This window comes from Balaenoptera acutorostrata, chromosome 12 (assembly GCF_949987535.1).
Source record: "Balaenoptera acutorostrata chromosome 12, mBalAcu1.1, whole genome shotgun sequence".
Classification (NCBI taxonomy): Eukaryota; Metazoa; Chordata; class Mammalia; order Artiodactyla; family Balaenopteridae; genus Balaenoptera; species Balaenoptera acutorostrata.
The window spans coordinates 72,896,225-72,915,463 of NC_080075.1; the positions used below are offsets into that span (position 1 = coordinate 72,896,225).

At 39.0% G+C, this 19,239-nt stretch overlaps 1 protein-coding gene across 1 annotated transcript in view; it reads left to right on the forward strand.

Moving 5' to 3' along the window:
- SLC5A6 (solute carrier family 5 member 6) overlaps positions 1 to 19,239 on the forward strand; it is a 51,397-nt gene that overhangs the window by 19,674 nt on the left and 12,484 nt on the right. The gene's annotated exons all lie outside the window — the stretch shown is intronic.

Here is a 19,239-nt window from a genome sequence, read left to right on the forward strand (position 1 = left end):
AGTAGGTCTGTGTCTTTATTCCCGTCTTGCCCCTAGGTTCTTCATGACCTTTTTTTTTTTTAAAAAACTTCTTTTCAATGAAAGACACCATTAAAAGAGCGAAAAAGACAACATACAAAAAGTAGAGAAAATCTGTTGTATTTGTGACACATACAACTGACTTAAAGAACATGCAATGTAAAGAACTTCTAAGAATTGACATGAAAAAGAGAAATCATCCAATTAAAAATGGGGAAAATATTTGAATTGATATTTTACAAAAAAGGAAATCCAAATGGTCTATAAGGAATTCAGTCTTACTAGTGATCAGGGATATGCCAATTAAAACAAGATACAATTACACACTTACCAGGTTGGTGAAAAATGACTCCCAGTATAGATTGGAAACAGTGACTTGATATGTGTTAAGATGGCTACAGTTTTACTCACCACTGCTTTTGTACCATAAGTGAGAATGTCCACAGAGTGAAAAGGGCATGTTACATCTTAGTATTATGATAGAAGAAAATAGCTCTAATTTCAGTGACTCCTTGACAAAGTCCCTGGGACCCCTAGGGGTTCATGGACCACACTGTGAGAATTGTTGCCCTAAACCAGGAGACACACAAGAACTTTCATAGCAACATAATAACCACAAACTGGGGACAATCCAAAAGTTCATAAAAACTAGTGTTACATTCATACAGGAATGCTTTGCAACAATGACAAAAAATTAACCACAACCATACACATAAGCTAGTGTTGATTTTTTTAAAAAAACAAGTCATAGAAGAAAACACTGTGATTCCATTTGTCAAAGTTCAAAGCAGAAAAAAACTTAAGCCCCATTGTTTATGGACCCATACAAAGTTTGTAGAACCATAAAGAAAAGCAAGGGAATGATTAACCCCAAACCCAGGTGAGTGGTTACCTTGAAGGAAAAGGGTGGATGATGTAATCTGGGAGGGGCTTTGCAGGTACCAGCTGTGTTCTAGCTCCTCACTGTGTGGGAATATCATAAAGATTCACTCTAAACATTACAAATATATCTTATATGCTCTAGGAATATTTCTCAATAACTAAGAAAAATCTAATGTATAATAGTCATCAACATAGCTCTCATTTCCAATATATTCTTAAGAAGAAAAGCAAGATGCAGAATAATACATAATATGCCACCTTTTGTAGGAAAAATGATGAGGAAAAGAATATATTAATGCTTGTTCGTATATGCACAAACTATCTCCGGAAGGGTATGGGGGAAACTAACAGTGATGAATGCCTGTGAGAGGGGCCGGGATGATAAGGGGACCAGGCTGGAAGGGGAGCCTTTTCTTTCATCTTTCTGCACCTTTTTATACATTTTGATTTTGAACAATTCATGAATTACTTATACTAAAATATTTTAAAAGCCCTGTGCATCTGGAAGTTTAAAAATATTTCTAAATAACACCTGCATTAAAGACAAATCATACTGGAAATTATAAACCATTTAGAAACTTATTGCAACTCAAGCATTACATAGCAAAAACCGTGGCTTTAAGCAATCTTTTAAATGTTGAACAATCTGATGGGCAAATACATCTCATTTTATTTGCTTTTCTTGATTACTATTGCGTTTGAGCACCTTTTCTTTTTTCTCTTTCTTTTCTCTTCCTCCTCCTCCCCGTTCTCTTTCCTTCCTCTTCCTCTTCTTCTTCTTTGATTTGCATTTTTCTGTGAATTTCCTGGTCATATCCTCTGTCAATTTAAATTATTGTTGTCAGAATTCTGTATATATTCTGGATATTCATTTAATGCAACATTTTTTTTCTCCTACACTTTCTGTTTTCTTTCAACTTTTATTATAGCATTTTTTTAACAGAAATTTTAAATTTTATGAGAACAAATCTCTCAGTTTTTTATGGCTTCTGGATTTTGTATCTTGTTTAGGAAGGGTTTCTCCACCCCAATATTATTAAAGATATAGTTTAAAATCCTTTAAAATATTTTAACTTTTCCCCCCAAATGTTTAACTATTTGTACCATCTGTGTTTGATGTGATGGGTCAGGAGGGTCAGGAGGATCAATCTAAAATTATTTTTCCTTCAGTGGATAGCCAATTATCTCACATGATTTATTGAAAAAAGCCACCCTTCCTTCGTAGTTTTTTTTTTTAACATCTTTATTGGAGTAAAATTGCTTTACAATGGTGTGTTAGTTTCTACTGTATAACAAAGTGAATCAGCTATACATATACATACATCCCCGTATCTCCTCCCTCTTGCGTCTCCCTCCCACCCTCCCTATTCCACCCCTCTAGGTGGTCACAAAGCACTGAGCTGATCTCCCTGTGCTATGCAGCTGCTTCCCACTAGCTATCTATTTTACATTTGGTAGTGTATATATGTCTATGCCACTCTCTCACTTCGTCCCAGCTTACCCTTCTCCCTCCCTGTTTCCTTAAGTCCATTCTCTTTGTCTGTGTCTTTATTCCTGTCCTGCCTCTAGGTTCTTCAGAACCTTTTTTTTTTTTTTGATTCCATATATAGGTGTTAGCATAGGGTATTTGTTTTTCTCTTTCTGACTTCACTCTGTATGACAGTCTCTAGGTCCATCCACCTCACTACAAATAACTCAGTTTCGTTTCTTTTTATGGCTGAGTATAATTCCATTGTATATATGTGGTACATCTTCTTCATCCATTCATCTGTCGATGGACACTTAGGTTGCTTCCATGTCCTGGCTATTGTAAATAGAGCTGCAATGAACATTGTGGTACATGACTCTTTTTGAATTACGGTTTTCTCAGGGTATATGCCCAGTTGTGGGATTGCTGGGTCCTATGGTAGTTCTATTTTTAGTTTTTTGAGGAACCTCCATACTGTTCTCCATAGTGGCTGTATCAATTTACATTCCCACCAACAATGCAAGAGGGTTCCCTTTTCTCCACACCCTCTCCCGCATTTATTGTTTGTAGATTTTTTGATGATGGCCATTCTGACCCCTTCACAGATTTTTTTTATTTTTTTCCCCTTCACAGATTTTAAACGTCGCCTCTATTGTAAGCTTCATATGGAGCTGTTTCTGCATTTTATTCTATTCCATTGAGCTATTTTTATCCCTTTAATTTTATACTGCTAGATCTATTTCTAAAATGTTAATATAGCTTTATGTATTTTTATATTTACATTTTCATATACTTTAGGGAAAATTCCCATGAAATAATCTTTTTCGATTTTTTTTGGCTACTATTGAATATTTCATCTTTCAGAAGAGAATCAGAATTCTTAAGTTCCAATTTAAAAATCCTGTTAAGATTTGGTTGGGATTGCATTAAATTTATAGATTAGTTTGATTGTCCTGGATGCCTACAGCATAGAAATATCTTTACCTGGATGATGTAAGTACCAGATCCGAGTGGTTTCCATGCAGTCTCCTTGTGAATTTTTATTTGATTCTGACAGGCAATTCCAAGGAGCCATCACTCTGTCTGAATTGTCCACAAGGGGTCTTCAAAATCCACACTGTGGATGGTGCTTATAGTGGGCTCCGCTCTCAGTCTTTGGGTAGACACTGTAAGTTCAAAGTGGCAAGCAGGGTTAGACACAAAGGGCCCACTTAACTTGCAATATTTCCGTGCAGAAGTGCACTAGTAATCCTAACTAGTCTACTTAACCACCTCAGCAACTGAGAAATACCCTCCATTTACTCTGTAAAACATATTGACCAGTGGCCAAAACCCATTAAAATCCCAGAGCTAGTAAGCTACTAGCACATGTCTCCCATTGGTTGGGTTGTATAATTGCCAAGAATCAGCCGTGTTTTTTCTCAAACCTGTATTCACCAGTTGTACTTGATATTGTAATTAAATACAATCACCATGTCAGAAGGGAGTAGAAGCCCAGGTTCCCCACAGAGCCCCTGTTGACGCCCTGGGAAGGGCATGCTCCTCCCTCGGCCTCTGCTGATACCTCCCTGCTGGGAGGGGGAGGTGTGCTCCCTACAGGTCTCCAGTGACACTGTAAGGGTGGGTTTCTACTTTCTGACTCCATAGATTTGCCTATTCTAAACATTTTGCATAAATGGAATCATAAAATATGTGGCCCTTTGTAACTGGCTTCTTTCACTTACCATAATGTTTTCAAGATTTGTCCATGTTGTAGCATCTATCAGTACTTCATTCCTTTTTATTGTTGAATATATTCCATTGTGTGACTATACCACATTTTGTTTATCCATTCATCAGTTGATGAACATTTACATTGTTTCCACTTTTTGGCTGTTATGAATAATGTTCCAATGAACATCCATGTACAAGCTTTATGTGGATAAATATTTCCATTTCTCCTGATTATATACGTAGGAGTGGAATTGCTGGGTAATATGGTAATTCTGTGTTAACCTTTTAAGTGATTACCAAACTGTTTTCCAAAGTGGCTGCAAATTTTACAGTCCTACCAGCAATGTAAGGGAGTTCCTATTTCTCCATATCCTTGTCAGTTCTTATTATTGTCCATCTTTTTTATTCTAGTGTGTATAAAGTGGTTTTCATTGTAGGGGCTTTTAATATTCTACTTTTTAAAGAGCAGTTTCAGGTTTACAAAAAAATTTATTTGAAAGTACAGAGATTTCCCACATATCTCCTCTCCCTGAGCACATGATATCCCCTACTCTTTACATCTTGTATTAGTGTACATATTATATAACTGAGGAATAATATTGATACATTATTATTAACTAAAGTCCATAGCTAACATTAGGGTTCACTCTTTGTGTTGTACATTTTATGGGTTTTGACAAATGTATAATGACTTGTGTCTACCATTACTGTATTGTACAGAATAGTTTCGCTGCCCTAAAGATCCCCTGTGTTCCGCTTATTCATCCCTCCCTCCCCCTGAACCACTGACAATCACGATCTTTTTACTGTTTCCATAGTTTTATCTTTTCTGCAATGTCATATGGTTGGAATCACATAGTATGTTGCCTTTTCAGATTGGCCTCTTTCACTTAGCAATATGCTTTGAAGTTTCCTCCATATATTTTCTGGCTTGATAGTTAATTTCTTTTTATAGCTGAATAATATACCATTGTCTGGATGTACCATAGTTTATTTCTCCATCCACTTCTGAAGGACATCTTGGTTGCTTTCAAGTTTTGGCAATTATGAATAAAGCTGCTATAAACATCCATGTGCAGGTTTTTGTGTGAACGTAAGTTTTCAGTCTATTTGGTTAAATACCAAGGAGAGCAATTGCTAGATTGTATGATAAGAGTATGTTTAATTTTGTAAGAAACTGCCAAACTGTCTTCCAGAGTAGCTATACCAGTTTGCATTCCCACCAGCAATGAATGAGAGGTCCTGTTGCTCCATATCCTCATCAGCATTTGGTGTTATTGGTGTTTTGGATTCTGGCCATTCTAATCATTCTAATAAGTGTTTTAATGTTCTAATTTTCATTTCCTTGATGGCATATGATGTGGAGCATCTTTTCATTTGCTTATTTGCCATCTTCTTTGGTGAGGTGTTTGTTAAGGTCTTTTGACTCATTTTTTAACCAGGTTGTTTGTTTTCTTATTGTTGAGTTTTAATAGTTCTTTGTATATTTTGGATAACAGTCCTTTATCATATATGTCTTTTTTTGCAAATATTTTCTCTTAGAGCAATTCATTTTTAGAATGTTATGCCACAGAATTACCCCCACACAGGCCCAAAGATGTATATGAAGGATAGTCATTAGTTTTTTTTTTTCTCCAAAAAATAACAAATTAGAAGGAAAACAAAATGTCTCAGACTGACTCTTGGTCACAAGCAGAAGTGACTCTGGCTGATGAGCAGAAAGTCATTTATTATAAAGATAATTGTTGGAGAAGAGGAACCAAGATGGCAGAGTAGAAGGACGTGCTCTCACTCCCTCTTTGAGAACACCAGAATCACAACTAGCTGCTGGACAATCATCAACAGGAAGACACAGGAACTCACCAAAAAAGATACCCCACATCCAAAGACAAAGGAGAAGCCACAATGAGAAGGTAGGAGGGGTGCAATCACAGTAAAATCAAATCCCATAACTGCTGGGTGGGTGACTCACAGATAGAGAACACTTATACCACAGAAGTCCACCCACTGGAGTGAAGGTTCTGAGCCCCGCGTCAGGCTTCCCAACCTGGGGGGTCCGGCAATGGGAGGAGGAATTCCTAGAGAATCAGACTTTGAAGCCTAGTGGGATTTGATTGCAGAACTTCGACAGGACTGGGGGAAACAGAGACTCCACTCTTGGAGGGCACACACAAAATAGTGTGCGCATCAGGACCCAGGGGAAGGAGCAGTGACCCCAAGGGAGACTGAACCAGACCTACCTGCTAGTGTTGGAGGGTCTCCTGCAGAGGCGGGGGGTGGCTGTGTCTCACCGTGGGGACAGGGACACTGGCAACAGAAGTTCTGGGAAGTACTCCTTGGCGTGAGCCCTCCCAGAGTCTGTCATTAGCCCCACCAAAGAGCTCAGGTAGGCTCCAGGGTTGGGTTGCCTCAGGCCAAACAACCAACAGGGAGGGAACCCAGCCCCACCCATCAGCAGTCAAGTGGATTAAAGTTTTACTGAGCTCTGCCCACCAGAGCAACAGTCAGCTCTACCCACCACCGGTCCCTCCCATCAGGAAACTTACACAAGCCTCTTAGATAGCCTCATCCACCAGAGGGCAGACAGGAGAAGCAAGAAGAACTACAATCCTGCAGCCCGTGGAACAAAAACCACACTCACAGAAAGATAGACAAGATGAAAAGGCAGAGGGCTATGTACCAGATGAAGGAACAAGATAAAACCCCAGAAAAACAACTAAATGAAGTGGAGATAGGCAGCCTTCCAGAAAAAGAATTCAGAATAATGATAGTGAAGATGATCCAGGACCTCGGAAAAAGAATGGAGGCAGAGATCGAGAAGATGCAAGAAATGTTTAACAAAGACCTAGAAGAATTAAAGAACAAACAAACAGAGATGAACAATACAATAACTGAAATGAAAACTACACTAGAAGGAATCAATAGCAGAATAACTGAGGCAGAAGAAAGGATAAGTGACCTGGAAGACAGAATGGTGGAATTCACTGCTGTGGAACAGAATAAAGAAAAAAGAATGAAAATAAATGAAGGCAGCCTAAGAGACCTCTGGGACAACATTAAATGCAACAACATTCGCATTATAGGGGTCCCAGAAGGAGAAGAGAGAGAGAAAGGACCAGAGAAAATATTTGAAGAGATTATAGTCGAAACTTCCCTAACATGGGAAAAGAAATAGTCACCCAAGTCCAGGAAGCACAGCGAGTCCCATACAGGATAAACCCAAGGAGAAACACGCTGAGACACATAGTAATCAAATTGGCAAAAATTAAAGACAAAGAAAAATTATTGAAAGCAGCAAGGGAAAAATGACAAATAGCATAGAAGGGAACTCCCATAAGGTTAACAGCTGATTTCTCAGCAGAAACTCTACAAGCCAGAAGAGAGTGGCATGATATACTTAAAGTGATGAAAGGGAAGAACCTACAACGAAGATTACTCTACCCGGCAAGGATCTCATTCAGATTTGATGGAGAAATCAAAAGCTTTACAGACAAGCAAAAGCTAAGAGAATTCAGCACCACCAAACCAGCTCTACAACAAATGCTAAAGGAACTTCTCTAAGTGGGAAACACAGAGAAGAAAAAGATCTACAAAAACAAACCCAAAACAATTAAGAAAATGGTAATAGGAGCATACATATTGATAATTATCTTAATTGTGAGGGATTAAATGCTCCAACCAAAAGACACAGGCTTGCTGAATGGATACAAAAACAAGACCTATATATATGCTGTCTACAAGAGACCCACTTCAGATGTAGGGACATATACAGACTGAAAGTGAGGGGATGGAAAAAGATATTCCATGCAAATGGAAATCAAAAGAGAGCTGGAGTAGCTATACTCATATCAGATAAAATAGACTTTAAAATAAAGAATGTTACAAGAGACAAGGAAGGACACTACATAATGATCAAGGGATCAATCCAAGAAGAAGATATAACAATTATAAATATATATGCACCCAACATAGGAGCACCTCAATACATAAGGCAACTGCTAACAGCTATAAAAGAGGAAATCGACAGTAACACAATAATAGTGGGGGACTTTAACAGCTCACTTACACTAATGGACAGATCAACCAAAATGAAAATAAATAAGGAAACAGAAGTTTTAAATGACACAATAGACCAGATAGATTTAGTTGATATTTATAGGACATTCCATCCAAAAACAGCAGATTACACTTTCTTCTCAAGTGTGCACAGAACATTCTCCAGGATAGATCATATCTTGGGTCACAAATCAAGCCTCAGTAAACTTAAGAAAACTGAAATCATATCAAGCATCTTTTCTGACCATAACGCTATGAGATTAGAAATGAATTACAGGGAAAAAAACGTAATAAACACAAACACATGGAGGCTAAACAATACGTTACTAAATAACCAAGAGATCATGAAGAAATCAAAGAGAAATCAAAAAATACCTAGAGACAAATGACAATGAAAACACGATGATCCAAAACCTATGGGATGCAGCAAAAGCAGTTCTAAGAGGGAAGTTTATAGCTATACAAGCCTACCTCAAGAAACAAGAAAAATATCAAGTAAACAATCTAACCTTACACCTAAAGGAACTAGAGAAAGAAGAACAAAGAAAACCCAAAGTTAGCAGAAGGAAAGAAATTGTAAAGATCAGAGCAGAAATAAATGAAATAGAAACAAAGAAAACAATAGCAAAGATCAATAAAACTAAAAGGTGGTTCTTTGAGGAGATAAACTAAATTGATAAACCATTAGCCAGACTCATCAAGAAAAAGAGGGAGAGGACTCAAATCAATAAAATTAGAAATGAGAAAGGAGAAGTTACAACAGACACCGCAGAAATACGAAGCATCTTAAGAGACTAGTAGAAGCAACTCTATGCCAATAATATGGACAACCTGGAAGAAATGGACAAATTCTTAGAAAGGTATAACCTTCCAAGGCTGAACCAGGAAGAAATAGAAAATATGAACAGACAAACCACAAGTAATGAAATTGAAACTGTGATTAAAAATCTTCCAACAAACAAAAGTCCAGGACCAGATGGCTTCACAGGCGAATTCTATCAAACATTTAGAGAAGAGCTAACACCCATCCTTCTCAAACTCTCCCAAAAAATTGCAGAGGAAGGAACACCCCCAAACTCATTCTATGAGGCCACCATCACCCTGATACCAAAACCAGACAAAGATACTACAAAAAAAGAAAATTACAGACCAATATCACTGATGAATATAGATGCAAAAATACTCAACAAAATACTAGCAAACAGAATCCAACAACACATTAAAAGGATCATACACCATGATCAAGTGGGATTTATCCCAGGGATGCAAGGATTCTTCAATATACGCAAATCAATCAATGTGATACACCATGTTAACAAATTGAAGAATAAAAACCATATGATCATCTCAATAGATGCAGAAAAAGCCTTTGACAAAATTCAAGACCCACTTATGATAAAAACTCTCCAGAAAGTGGGCATAGAGGGAACCTACCTCAACATAATAAAGGCCATATATGACAAACCCACAGCAAACATCATTCTCAATGGTGAAAAACAAAGCATTTCCTCTAAGATCAGGAACAAGACAAGGATGTCCACTCTCACCACTATTATTCAACGTAGTTTTGGAAGTCCTAACCACGGCCATCAGAGAAGAAAAAGAAATAAAAGGAATACAAATTGGAAAAGAAGAAATAAAACTGTCACTGTTTGCATATGACATGATACTATACATAAAGAATCCTAAAAATGTCACCAGAAAACTACTAGAGCTAATCAATGAATTTGGTAAAGTTGCAGGATACAAAATTAATGCACAGAAGTCTCTTGCATTCTTATACACTAATGATGAAAAATCTGAAAGAGAAATTAAGGAAACACTCCCATTTACCATTGCAACAAAAAGAATAAAATACCTAGGAATAAACCTACCTAAGGAGACAAAAGACCTGTAATGCAGAAAACTATAAGACACTGATGAAAGGAATTAAAGATGATACCAACAGATGGAGAGATATATCATGTTCTTGGATTGGAAGAATCAATATTGTGAAAATGACTATTCTCCTCAAAGCAATCTACAGATCCAGTGCAATCCCTGTCAAATTACCAATGGCATTTTTTACAGAACTAGAACAAAAAATCTTAAAATTTGTATGGAGACACAAAAGACCCCGAATAGCCAAAGAGGTCTTTGAGGGAAAAAAACAGAGCGGGAGGAATCAGACTCCTTGACTTCAGACTATACTACAAAGCTACAGTAATCAAGACAATATGGTACTGGCACAAAAACAGAAACATAGATCAATGGAACAAGATAGAAAGCCCAGAGATAAACCCATGCACCTATGGTCAACTAATCTATGACAAAGGAGGCAAGGATATACAATGGAGAAAAGACAGTCTCTTCAATAAGTGGTGCTGGGAAAACTGGACAGCTACATGTAAAAGAATGAAATTAGAACGTGCCCTAACACCATACACAAAAATAAACTCAAAATGGATTAGAGACCTAAATGTAAGACCTGACACTATAAAACTCTTAGAGGAAAACATAGGAAGAACACTCTTTGACATAAATCACAGCAAGATCTTTTTTGATCCACCTCCTAGATTAATGGAAATAAAAGCAAAAATAAACAAATGGGACCTAATGAAACTTCAAAGCTTTTGCACAGCAAAGGAAACCGTAAACAAGACGAAAAGACAACCCTCAGAATGGGAGAATATATTTGCAAACGAATCAACGGAGAAAGGATTAATCTCCAAAATACATAAACAGCTTATGCAGCTCAATATTAAAGAAACAAACAACCCAATCCAAAAATGGGCAGAAGACCTAAATAGACATTTCTCCAAAGAAGACATACAGATGGCCAAGAAGCACATGAAAAGCTGCTCAATGTCACTAATTATTAGAGAAATGCAAATCAAAACTACAATGAGGTATCACCTCACACCAATTAGAATGGGCATCGTCAGAAAATCTACAAACAACAAATGCTGGAGAGGGTTTAGAGAAAAGGGAACCCTCTTGCACTGTTGGTGGGAATGTAAATTGATACAGCCACTATGGAGAACAGTATGGATGTTCCTCAAAAAACTAAAAATAGAATTACCATATGATCTAGCAATCCCACTACTGGGCATATACCCAGAGAAAACCATAATTCAAAAAGAGACATGTACCAAAATGTTCATTGCAGCACTATTTACAATAGCCAGGTCATGGAAGCAACCTAAATGCCCATCGACAGACGAATGGATAAAGAAGTTGAGGTACATATATACAATGGAATATTACTCAGCCATAAAAAGGAACGAAATTGGGTCATTTGCTGAGACGTGGATGGATCTAGAGACTGTCATACAGAGTGAAGTAAGTCAGAAAGAGAAAAACAAATATCGTATATTAAGGTATGTATGTGGAACCCAGAAAAATGGTACAGATGAACCGGTTTGCAGGGCAGAAGTTGAGACACAGATGTAGAGAACAAACATATGGACACCAAGGGGGGAAAGCTGCGGGGGTGGGGTGGGGATGGTGGTGTGATGAATTGGGCGATTGGGATTGACATGTATACACTGATGTGTATAAAATTGATGACTAATAAGAACCTGCTGTATAAAAAAATAAATAAAATTTAAAAATTAAAAAAAATATAAAAAAGATAATTGTTGGGAGGGCTAGAGAATAGGCTTGATGCTAAACTTCAAGGCACAAACCACATATAGAAATAGCCTGATGAGTAAAAGGCCCAGACCTTGTGCTGTGACCAAGAACGAGAGGCTGTAATTTGCACTGCCACTCAAAATTTGATGGCAATCACAACTGTCACTCACACCTTCGCCACCAATGTCTCTTCTGCATCAGGAATTTGCTTTGTAACTCCTACTGCTCCCAAAGCCATAAGGCTGTGCTTCCCTGGCCAGCAAAATGGATGTCCTGCCCAAAGCACATGTCCTCCTGGGGTCCACTTCTGATTTGGAGACTGGCCTGGGTGCAACTTTTTGGTAGAGCTTCCAAGAAGACTGGAGAGTGAGTTTTTCCTCCAACATGAGGAGTGTTCCAGAGGAGCTGGCCAACCAGAAAACATGACAAATGTCCACTGTAGTGTCTAGAGATTGGCTAATATGTTATGGCATATCCATGTATTAGACTTCTATGCAACTCTTGAACAGTACAAGGTAGTTTCAAAAGTAATGATGTGGGAGGATCTCCAAGATACAATTAATATGTATTATACTCTACCATTTGTATTTAAAAAGTTATACACATTTATATAATTGTCCATGTATGCAAAAGTCTGGAAGGATACACAAGAAACATAGCAATGGTTGCTTCTAGAGAATGAAAAAAGGAGACTAGGATGCTTCCTTCCATTTTTTAAAATAAAAATGTTTGCCATACATAAAAATGTGTCTTTTAAACCTTTGAAAACTTTTCTTCATTTTAGAATGTCTAGAACTAAAACCAACAAACAGTGCATATTATCCACAGTGTGATCAAAAGAGACAGCATAGATGCCAACGGTACCTCAGGATCACCAATCCCAACTTCTTCGGGGCTAAAGGTTGTCCATTTCACACCTACAATTGTGACACAGTGTCTGTCTCATAAAATTGGCCTGCCTGGCTCGCACTACCCCCTGCAGCTCTGTGAAGTTGTCAGTGAGGTTGAGCACGTAGGGAACTGTTAATAAGAATAACTATTCCGGGCTTCCCTGGTGGCGCAGTGGTTGAGAATCCGCCTGCCAATGCAGGGGACACGGGTTCGTGCCCCGGTCCGGGAGGATCCCACATGCCACGGAGCAGCTAGGCCCGTGAGCCACAACTACTGAGCCTGCGCGTCTGGAGCCTGTGCTCCGCAACGGGAGAGGCCGCAACAGTGAGAGGCCCGCGCACCACGATGAAGAGTGGCCCCCGCTCGCCGCAACTGCAGAAAGCCCTCACACAGAAACGAAGACCCAACACAGCCAAAAATAAATAAATAAAAAAATAAATTTATAAGAAAAAAAAAAAAAAAGAATAACTACTCCATCCTAGGAGGTGAGAATCACTGTCTCCCATCCACCTTCCAAAGTCTGAGGGAGGGTTTCTGTGATTCTTGAAAGTGTGATTTGAGAAAGACCCATGTGATTCTACTAGGCCATAGATCTTATAATAAAATAACTTTAACTCTGTGGCATAAAGGTCTTCATCTGAGTTCTGGGTCTCTCTAAGAACCACAGCCATTTAACACGTGCTGAGTGAGATTCAAAACACTTTCAGCTGAATCATTTAGGATGCTTACAGCAGCATAAACAGAATGCCCAACTAAATGAGGCTCAAACAGTGAGGACATTCATTATTTTACAAAACAGGAAGTCTGGACGAAAGAATTCCAGAACTGCCTAATTCAGAAGTTCAACAATATCAGAGCTCTGGCTCAGTCTTTCTGACTTTCTCATGACTTTTCCTCCACAGTGACAAAGTGACTGCTGCTGTTTCCAGCACCACATCTTCACAGGAGATTGTTGAAGGCAGGAAGCATGAAGGACTTCCCACATTTTGTCTCTCTCTCTCTCTCTAGTTTTTAATCAGGGAGGAAAATCTTTCCCAGAAGTCTCCAGATTTCTCCTCAGATGCAATTGGTCGAATTCTGTTATATGCCCACCCAAACCAATCACTGGCATGGGGGAAGGGATCGCCATGTTTTGGCTTAACCAGTCACAGTTCATCCTCAGAACATGGGGGATAGGATTGCCTATCGGTTGTTTGTCTGAGATTAAGTTTTAACTGAATGTCCTTTCTTTTTACTTGCCAAATCTGGCAGCCCTACTGGGTGACAACCCCACCTTTCCTGAGCCTGTTGCCAGCCCATACTTAACAAAATCAGAGTTCCATTAGCAAGAAGAAAAGGGTAGTGCCTAAAAGTAGTGTTGAGAAAAAATTAATCAATAATCGAACTAAGAAAGAAATTGAAAATTTTTTTAATTTTAATTTTTATTTTATCTGTGTCTGCATCAGCTCTTAGTTGTGGGATCTTCGTTGCGGCATGCGGGATCTTTCATTGCAGCGCATGGGCTCTTCGTTGCGGCGCACAGGCTCCTCTCTAGTTGTGGTGGTGCGGGCTCCAGAGCACACGGGCTCAATAGCTGTGGCGCGTGGGCTTAGTTGCCCCATGGCGTGTGGGATCTTAGTTGCCCGACCAGGGATTGAACCCACTTCCCCTGCATTGAAAGGCGGATTCTTAACCACCAGACCACAAGGGAAGTCCCAGAAAATTTTTTTGAGCCAACTTAAGGATTATAACCTGGGAGGCAGTATCTCCCCCCCTTTTTAATAATCTTTGATAGAAAGCATTAGGTGGTGGTTGCTTACCTATCCTGGGTCCATCATGTCCCTCGATGTTGGGTCTTAAATAGCCCAGTTCTTTTTTTCCTTTTAGGGGGTTGTACTAGTAAGATATCTGGCAAGGACTAACAATCAATTTCAAACTGTTCAATAGGACTCATGCCAATTTTACCTTGCATATATATTGTTCATGTTCATTAATTTATAAAGAACTGTAAATGTGATCAATAGTTTCAATTGTTTAGATATTATCTCAGTAAGAGTAGGTAATACACAGCACAAAAGGCAAGAAACTATCACTTTACAAGTTACAAATTATAATCAAAATTGCCAATAGGAGTGACAATGTCATTAGTAAAGGTTTAAACCAAGATCCTCCTAAACCAAACCATTTTCCTAGTATTTCCCCTTAACTGGGAAGAGGATCATTCAGAGCAGAAATCTGCTTCTTTATATATGTCATAAGATGAGTTACATCAGAAGACACATCAGGTATAAAACCCCAACATTCAGTATGTATTATAGCACAAGTTCCCCCTTGGGAAGCAGTTAGAATATCAAGGGCCATGAGATTCTGCAGGACGACTTTTCTTATCATGGAGACTTCTGAATTGAGCAAGCTAATGGCTTGACTACTATCATTCAAGGCTTGCTGAGTAAATTTTGTTAAACTCTCTATGTGAGTAATGATATCTTCTATTCCAAGTGAAGGGACAAATATCACAGCCAAATGATCACACCATTGCAAAACTGACAGAACCCAGTGTGCTTACATTAAAGGCAGATTGGCGGGGCTGATTCCAAGGCTACTGATAGGTGACCTTGAGCCCAAGGGAAACCAATTGTGCATCTTCCTAAACAACATGGGGAGAGCCGAGGTCATAAACATGTTCTATAAATCCACTGTGGTCCAATATTTAACATCTAGTCAAAGGGGGTATTTATGGCCAGGTTCTGAACAGGTGTCCTTAACTGACCAGGTAAGAGGGTTCCACTTAGTTATATTGGCGATAGCTTGCACAGCACTAGAAGTTCTTTCTTCTAAAATTACATTTTTAAGGGCCAAACAATCAGAGCCTTGGAGAGGAGAAATCCACCAAGGTAATCGAGGAGTACTGGACATAGGTCATTGGCCACAAACCCAGCAATTGGATTGACTTTTTTTTTTGAAACTTACATATAATTGAGCCCAAGGAAGAGATACATTTGGTTCATTAGCAAAAGTGTGGGCAATTATCAAAGTAATTATGCCTGGTCCAGCACCTTAAGTCAGCTGTCTAGTTCCTATGTCTTCTTCTTGTCCTGGTCTGGTAGTGCTGGTCTTAGCTGAAGTCTGGTGTCAGAAACAGGAGTTGCAGTTCATTCAGGACAGGAGGACTGATATAGCCCCTTCCATCGTGCCTGTAAAGAGTCCTTTATCTGATGTCTTGTCATTATGCATAATCTCCTGGTAATAGGTCATGGGTATCTGCTCTTTGTCCAGAGATAGATTACTATCATAAACTTCAGAAACAAACTCAGAATGTCCTTTTAATAATCCAATTAAACTTTACAATAATGTAACACAGCAACAAGGAGCCATCAGGGAAGTGAGTCTTAGGCAGTAAATTTAAAAAACCTCAAAGACAACACTAGAACTTAATATCCACTGAAACATAATTCTTTCCTCTCTAAAATTACCCTTATTTCTACCAAATATAGCCAAATTAATACTAATTTGTCTAAAAATAATTCTGATTTCAATAAAGTTGGCCTGATTATTTACATAAGTGTAATTGATCCTTCAGGCTTTTAAAAATTGGCTATGATGGGACTTTTTATAAGGAATCTCAAATTGAACTTTCAAAAGGCCTCTCAAGTCTAGGAAAGCCACATCAAGGGCTTGCCATCAGGTTCTGCCTGAGATATCTATAGATGTGGGTGGATTCCTGTCTTTTCAAGGTCCCGAAATATCTTGAAATTCCTGCAACCAGCAGGAGGTGGTCTTCTTATTCACCTGATAAGGCTTTTGGGAACCTAAGAATTTCTAGTTTCTGGAAGGAGCAGGTAGAGAAAAGATAAATGTTTCAATTCTACTTACAAAGTTATAATTTATTAAATTTCTGTAAGTCATACTTAGCTTGAGGGGAAGGGTTTCTTTATATCTGGAAAACACAGATTAAAAACCAGCAATATTTCAGGCACCCCTCCCCTTGCCAAATTACAACCATATTCATCAGTTCACTCAGTCCTGTGTGACTAATTCTTGATCTTAACCTTCTGCTGACAGTTTTATGAAGCCATCAGGTTTTCCATTAAAGTTCTCTAATTTCTTACCCAGTTCAGTGGAAACTATTTTTGAGTAGGAACACAATAAAACATAATTATTCCTAAAGAGTTCACCTAAAAAACTCTTATCTCACTTACATTTAACTTAAAAATTTCATCATATCAAGTTATTTTTCTTGCAGACAAATTTTGTAACAGGAATAATAAGATCTTATTTGACTTCTAGTAAACCTAAGTACAATAAAAGTATTATACTTAATGTTGATGACTCTACAGACATGTTTGTATTAATTAAACCAACAAACTTAAACTTGTTTTCATTCATTAAAAATTAATCCTAAATCATATGATCCTGAAATTCATTTGGGTTAGTTTCATTTATATTTCTGAGTATTTATATAAGCACCTAATTTCCTTTAGATCGATTATATAGAGATCTTTTACAAACTAATTTTGACAATACTGATGCCAAAATATTGGCTCCCTGTACACTGATGCTGAAATGAGATACGGAGACATGGTTTTGGAAGAGAAAGAAAGGGTGGTTAAAACAGCTGGTTTTAATTCCTCAAAGAATTGGGTGGCCACCTCAAGGATATCAAAGGACTGATGTACCAGTATTTACTTAACGGTTGTAGTGGGGTTCCTCTGAAGGGCCACTGCAGTCACGAGGATTGATCCTCAGATACTTCTGCTGGGTTCTCAGTCACCTGAGGACCCCTTGTGGCCAGAGAAGCAAATGTCCCTTGTTCTTAGGAGATGAATAATTGTCTCTCATTTCACTAGCAAATGGTTTGTTCAGATCATACACTGACCTTTTTTTTTCAACTTAAGCCACATTTAACAAAAACCCAGCCACCTATATTTTTCCTAAGCCTACGGCCCAGATTCCCCTAGGTCCCTACTTAGGACATGTACCGGTACCCATTAAGACTCCAAGTCTTAAGTAAAAACAGCTTGAATAACATTTTTAGGATGATCACTTAAAAACAATGAGATCCAGATATGAGGAGAATTCACCAGAACACCTGAGGAGTACTGAGAAGCTAGTGGGGCTCAATGGGCCTGTGCTGGTACTGAGTGCCAGTTCGGGGTAGACTCTAGGTGTCCTCCAGTGGGTATCACTGATATCCTGCCCACTATGCCATGCTAATGTCAACCAAAAAAATTAATCAATAGTTGATCTAAGAAAGAAATGGAATAATTTTATTCAAGCCAATGTGAGGATTATAACCTGGGAGATGGTCTTTCAGAAAGCTCTAAGGGCTGCTCCACCCGTTAGATGTCTAAGCACAATTATATAAGTTTTTGAAACAGTTTACACAATCCAGATCTGCACATACAAAGGGAGTATTGGGTCATTGTGACCCATTGGTTGTGCTGAGGACCAGGTTTTCTCCTGGACTTTAACAGTTACACCCACTTTTTTTCTCTTTTTTTCTTTTTTGGCCATGCCCTGTGGCTTGTGGGGTCTTAGTTCCCCAACCAGGGATTGAACCTGGGCCCCCTGTAGTGGAAGCGAGGAGTCCTAACCACTGGACCACCAGGGAATTCCCAACAGCCACTTTCAATGCTGGGGCTGGCATTGCCCTCAATGACTGCTTTGTCAAGTTCATTTCCTGGTATGACAATGAATTTGCCTACAGCAACAGGGTGGTGGACCTCATGGTCCACATGGCATCCAAGGAGTGAAAGTCCCCTGGACCACCAGCCCCAGTGAGAGAACAAGAGGGAGAGAGAGGGTGTCAGCTGCTGGGGAGTCCTTGCCCCAGTCCTATCCCCCAACACAATGTGAATCTCCTGTTCATGACACAGTTTCCATCCCAGACTCCCTGAAGGAGGGGAGGGGCTCAGGGAGCTCTACCTTGTCATGTACCATCAATAAAAAGAAAGTCCTGGTTTATGCAGCCCAGGGTTTTCGTGTGTGTGTGTGTGTGTGTGTGTGTGTGTGTGTGTGTTGGAGGGTTGGGGGAGTGGGTTGGGCAGCGGGAGAGCCAAGATCATAGTTTTATAATATTACAGAATAAAATCCAAAATTTCAGGGTCGGCTGGCATGGTCAGATGAAGAGTGACAGATTTGTTAAAAATAATATGTGTGTAGGGCATGTTACCACATGTAATTTACATCTGTGTGAGCCGGAGTTTTAAAAGCCGCCACCCAGTGTTCTTCAGCTTTGCTGTGGCATCTAAAGAAAAGGAAACACCAGCCCAGATGCTTCCTGAGACCCTGGAGTTTTCTGGGTGGAAGACATGAGTATCACTGCTTTTTCAAAGACCACTTGGGATTGAAGATCAAGGTGCCATAGAAATGATGAGAGTGAACAGGAATGTTTCCCATGGGAGTCAGTGCCCATTCAACACTATTTTTATGCTTTTATGTAAGGGGATGATTATGATGTCAGTAATGAAAAGGCATTTCTGGGTCCTGATTATAAGTGTGACTACTGGGAGGCTGCTCAAAGACAAACATGGACCCACAACTCCTCTGCAAGGCACCGGCTTAACACTGCTAGCAGCTGCCCGCCTCCCCCAGCCCTGTGTAAAGCCACTGGTTTG